This window comes from Hippocampus bargibanti, linkage group LG02 (genome assembly GCF_051943395.1).
Source record: "Hippocampus bargibanti isolate YZ-2025 linkage group LG02, ASM5194339v1, whole genome shotgun sequence".
Taxonomy (NCBI): domain Eukaryota; kingdom Metazoa; phylum Chordata; class Actinopteri; order Syngnathiformes; family Syngnathidae; genus Hippocampus; species Hippocampus bargibanti.
Window position 1 is genome coordinate 25,865,230 of NC_142735.1, and position 5,693 is coordinate 25,870,922.

The window sequence follows — 5,693 nt, forward strand, 5'->3', positions numbered from 1 at the left end:
TTCAGAATGGTGCATGGAGATGAGAAGATGAATAATGGCAAGGCAAAAACCATTTGGGGCTCAGCAGATACTCTCTCGACCTTCTCTTTGCCGTACATTCTCTGCTTTCACAACCTGGTATGCAATCGTGGGGAGTATAGCTGCAAAAAAGCAAATCCTAGGCACTCATTTCCCGGTGCAGCAGCCGGAACACCTCCACATGGTAATTTGTCATCAGACCGAAAGGAGGAACCAGGGGGGGGGGGGGGGGGATGAGGTGAAATAGAAGGTGATGACCTTGCAGAAGAGATCAAGTTTGATGAGTCGGAGCGGGGGAGGGTTGGCCTCTGTGCAGAGTTCCGATCCGTCACGCAGCACGTATCAAGCCGGGTTCACCCTCAGATATCGCAAAGGAGTCACACGCTGGCGCAATTACTCACCGCCACTGTGGCGGCCGGTGTGGGCAGCAAGAATAAAAGAAAAAACAAATTGGCTTGTTTTGAAAGTAGGCAGCGGGATGATTCAGTCTGCCGAAACAACAGATAGGGGGGGGGGGGGGGGTACTCATTGTCACGCTGCCTTTGAGTACACTTTTGGAAGCATGTGTACTCTTGAGAATACATGCATGGATCAGACTACAAACCTTGTCGCTTGTTAGTTGATGTGGAGCTGTCGATATGATGATGATGATGATGATGATGATGATAACAATAATAATAATGATAATAATAATAATAATAATACATATTATTATTATTGTTGACAATAATACTAATAATTGTACTACTATTACTATTGCTATTACTACTACTACTAATAATAATAATAATTATTATTATTAATCACATAATATTTGCTACTTTTATTAGTAATACAATAATAATAATAATAATAATAATAATAATAATAATAATAATGTATTGTTATTGTTAAGTTATTATTATTATTATTATTATTATTATTATTACAATTATTTTAATAAAATAATAGCTATGTAGCAATAATAACAATAATAATTAGTATTAATATTAATAATAATAATAATAAATGTCATTTCTAAGCGCCTTTCAAAACTCTCAAGGACACTTTACAGTGTCCTTGTACATTGTATTAATCAAATACAGTGAGACCTCAACTTACAAACACCTTATCTTACAAACGTTTCATCTTAAGAACCTCTAATTTATGAAAATTAAACCTTATAATAAGCACTATTTTCATAATACACACCCACCACGGCTGGCGGAGTGATCTTCGGCGGAAGCACACGACCGAACAGCGCTCCAGCCGGCGCTACTTTGCACAGCGCCTCTCAATGAATGCACATGTCGATCGCCTACTTAGAACTTTTTGCTGATAATTTTACTATGATGGTACCGAAAAAACCCACCACAGGCTCGTGTTCAGCCTAAGAAGACACAAAATAAAATCACCGTCGCTGAGTCCTCATGTAATGTGCCTCTCTTTGTGACTTGATACAATGCAGTGTATTTCTTTCATTACAATACAATAGCACATTTATTATACACAGAATAAGGTATGTTGTGTGTAGTTTTAAGGCTTATTTCGTTAAAAAACTATATTTTATGGAAACCCGGGAACGGATTATTCCCATTTGAATAGTTTCCTATGGTTCGTAAGTTGAGGTCTCACTGTACTAATAATTGCTGCCATTATTATTAATTAGCAATAGATTTGAATAATAATAATAATTATGATTGTTATTGTTATTATTACTCTTATCACTATCGTAATAATGTAAGTGGACTTGCTTTTGATATCCCTGGATTCGTCTGATCTGCCAGTTCTCGTTAAAACTGAAGTCCCTTTACACAAACGCATTAAAAAAACAAACAAGAATACCGTGCTCATTATGCATCAAGGTCATCTGCGCCAAGTGCCAAACTCTGCCGCTGCACAATTAGCCCTCAACCCATTGCACTATGTACATCCATAAGCATTTATGAGTGGGTACACTTTGGTACAATTATAGAACTATTCTGGTGCCAAAGCGCGACTGCAGATAAGGACGTCAGCGCCAAGGAGGAGGAAAACAATAATGTTTTGACTTCGCTTCTAGCAAACGCGTTTTTGGTCACCGTGACCCGTCCTCAAGTACCCGACATAAATTCATAAAATAAACGCCCGATCTAGATCTGTTACAGCCCGCTTGATTTGAGTGTTTGATTTGAGATGAGTGACACTTTGAGCTAACTTCAGGAGTGATCGCCAATTGTTTGGGTGACACGAAGAGAAAAAAAAGCATCCTTTGCTGTTGTTTAGCATGTTCTAGTCAGCGGCTGAGAATAAAAGTCTCCATTCTTATTCAAATGAGTTTAATTATGGCTCGCCCGGTGGCATGAGATCTCGCCTTTATTGGCTAATTGTCTATTCAAAGCAAAAATCAAACGCAAGAGTCCCTGACAAAGCCCAAGGAACTGCACGTCGAGCTCAGTCGATCTCTAAGTGCTTATTATTGGCTATGCTTGTGGTTGAACTGGCTTTGTCGTGGCTTTAACTCATTTCCCGACAATTTTTTTCAAAGCAGAGTTCCCCGGTGTGAGTATTTTTGACGGATCTTTCGGGAAGCACAGATACAAACCTACAGCGGCTTAAAAATCTGACTTTTATTGACACAAACTAAGTGAGAACCTCTTTCGCGGCTATTCGCTAAAAGACGGAAGTAGACTGTACGTCATCGGTATTTAAATTCCAGTTACAGCATAAAAAAATATCCGCGACGATCACCTTAAATATGGGTGAACATATAAAGAAAAAAAAAACAGGGTTTTACCTCAACAATGCCCTTCCTTTCCCCGTTTTATTGTGTGCGCCAAGCAGGTTTAATCGAAGGCGCGAAGCACAATGGTCTCCCGGGAGCCTCCTGCTTGAAATTGGTAAATTTTGCCCAAATGTTGTTGTGCTATCAGAGATAAGGAAGGTATGTACCGCAGGAGGTCCTTTTTGTTCATTTATCCTACCTGTGTGCGTTTTTTTTCCTGTTTGCAACAGATTCAGGGATCTCGAGTGCTCCAACTTCAGAGGGGCCTGCACCTTGTTGCTTGTGACTGAACGGCGTTTGTATGTGTCGCCTCACATTTGTACATATTTACTGTAGTCAAAGCAAAATGAGTCTGACACTAGTCCAGAGCTTCTTTCGAATTGGGAAGCATGAATGAACCATGAATTACAAAGATGAAAATCCTTCATATTTTTTGGTATTTCTATAGTTTCTCGTGTTCCTTCTTTCTGATGTTTGCATCACTTGGACCGCTACAGCCACGACAACGGCTTTCCTCTGCCCTTTTTCTATGATCACGATATCTGGTTGGTTTGCCATTACCATCTTGTCAGTCTGAATCTGAAAGTCCCACAGTCATTGAAGGTGTTTCCCATTTTGGCCTTGGGGTTTCCAGTCCATACTCCACACAGATGTTTCGGTAGACGCTACCAGCCACCTGGTTATGGCGCTCCATGTAGGCTTTCCCTGCCAGCATCTGACACCCTGCAGTGATGTGTTGGATTGTTTCAGGTGCCTCTACGGCTTTAGTGCTGAAGGCCTGCTCTTGACCAGCCAGGATGAGTGCCTCTGTGCTGTCCTTTAGGCCAGCTCTCTCTAGCCACTGATATGACTTCTTGAGATCCGTCACTTCAGTTATGGTTCGGTGATACATCCTGTGTAAGGGCTTTTCCTCCCTTGACGGTGCCTCTTTCAGCACCTCATCCTCTGTTCCCTATTGTCTGAGACATTCTCTGAGTACATCATCCGTTGGAGCCTTCTGTTTGATGTGTTTATGGAGCTTGGATGTTTGATCCTGGACAGTGGCTCTCACACTGTAGTCCCTGGCATCCTTCCTTACAGCTTCTGTACAGTCTCAGTGTTCAGATACCCTGCAGGAATATATATATATATATATATATATATATATATATATATATATATATATATATATATATATATATATATATATATATATATATATATATATATGCCACTTAGCATTTTTTTTTTTGACGACGATACTAGTGCAGCGTGTTCTATCGGAAACAAATTCCTCGTGTGTTCTACATACTTGGCAATAAAGATGATTCTGATTCTGATATATATATATATATATATATATATATATATATATATATATATATATATATATATATATATATATATATATATATATATATATATATATATATATACAGGTAACATCACATCTGACTTACGACCGGGTTCCGTTCCGATTAAATGGTCGTAAGTCAAAATTCATTCAAAATGTTGAATAGGGACTCAGTGCTACATGACTTGCAAATGATCTGATTCGGACACCACGGGAGCACCGACACGCGGCCCACGCCATGGCCGTCTGCGGCGCCAACACGCCTGAACCGCCACCTTGCCCCGAAGCAGAACGAACTGTGTCAAAGAGGCGCCGAATGCCTGCTCCACTGATGTTGTCGTAGCTGGAACAGTAAGCACGAGCTGGAGCAACTTTGTCGCTTCAGGAATAGTTTCAATGAGATCCTTCTTGGCCAAAAAGCTGAGAAGCTGTCCAGGAGATTTACATTCATCCCTCACAGTCTGTGAGCTATACAGTCCGTTGTTGGTCTTCCTTTAATTATTATGTCCTGCTTCGATTGAAAGTCCAGTTTAGAAAATTCTTTCAATTTAGATATGTAATCCACCGTTCTGAAAATAAGGCCAAGCAACACGACAAAATGACTGGATGGTTGCACTTAACTTGCTAACTGTTTACTGTCGCTTGCTCTCACTAACGCTACTATTCTGCAGCCGAGGAGTCACAAGAAGAATCTCATCACCAGCGCCCCCTGTCATGAGGCAGGAGAACTGTGTGCCTCGCCGATGCACACAGTTTTGATAAAAATAAAATAAACACTGTAGTACAGTGTTTATAATGTACAGTGACTGTACATTATATACACCAGCTAAACTGTAGAAATTTAGTTCATATACTAAAAGCTTTTGAACACTTTAATAGCGATATGCAGAGTGACAGCAATGCGGTCTCACTGCAGAGCAAGCCAGCACAGTTAGTGTAGTGATTGCGCAATCCATGGTGAGGCACAGCCGACCGCTCGTCTCCACTTAGTATTTGAACAATAAATGTGAAAATTCAGGATTTTTCAAAAAAAATCCAAAAATGGTGAAGTTAAATGGAAAAAAAGTTAAAGTACAAATCACTAAATAAATGTAACTGTTTAATTTATTTTGTCATTTGATCTTTCCATGATGACAGGTGAGGCACAGCCTTACCTGCCTCCCCTGACTGCACGTCACTGATATATATATATATATATATATATATATAACACAGGAGGGTGCTGGGCGGGGGCGACAAGATGCACAGCCAAACCCAATGGCTGGTAACCATGGGATATCATGCTGTCATTGGGTGATGTCAGTGCTCTCAGGCAATCAAAAGAAATGTGATGAAAATGAAATTAATTGGGTCTGTAATTAATTGATCAAATTAATAAATTTTTAGTCTCATATAAAAATTACTGAGGAAACCCCAATTTTAGTTTTAATAATACATCATTGGGGCAGATGTAGAGATTTTTTTAAATTGACAAATTTTGATTCTAGTGTTGAAGTTTACTCGTATGATGGGAAGGTGAAGTTGATCCCCGTTTGACAAGGTCCGGTTTTCAGAGTGCCCACCTTGACCTTGACATGTGTGTGTGTGTTGGTGTATGTC

At 39.8% G+C, this 5,693-nt stretch overlaps 1 protein-coding gene across 1 annotated transcript in view; it reads left to right on the plus strand.

The window, feature by feature from the left end:
* The window catches only part of pcxb (pyruvate carboxylase b), a 174,457-nt gene that overhangs the window by 103,114 nt on the left and 65,650 nt on the right, over positions 1-5,693 (plus strand). The gene's annotated exons all lie outside the window — the stretch shown is intronic.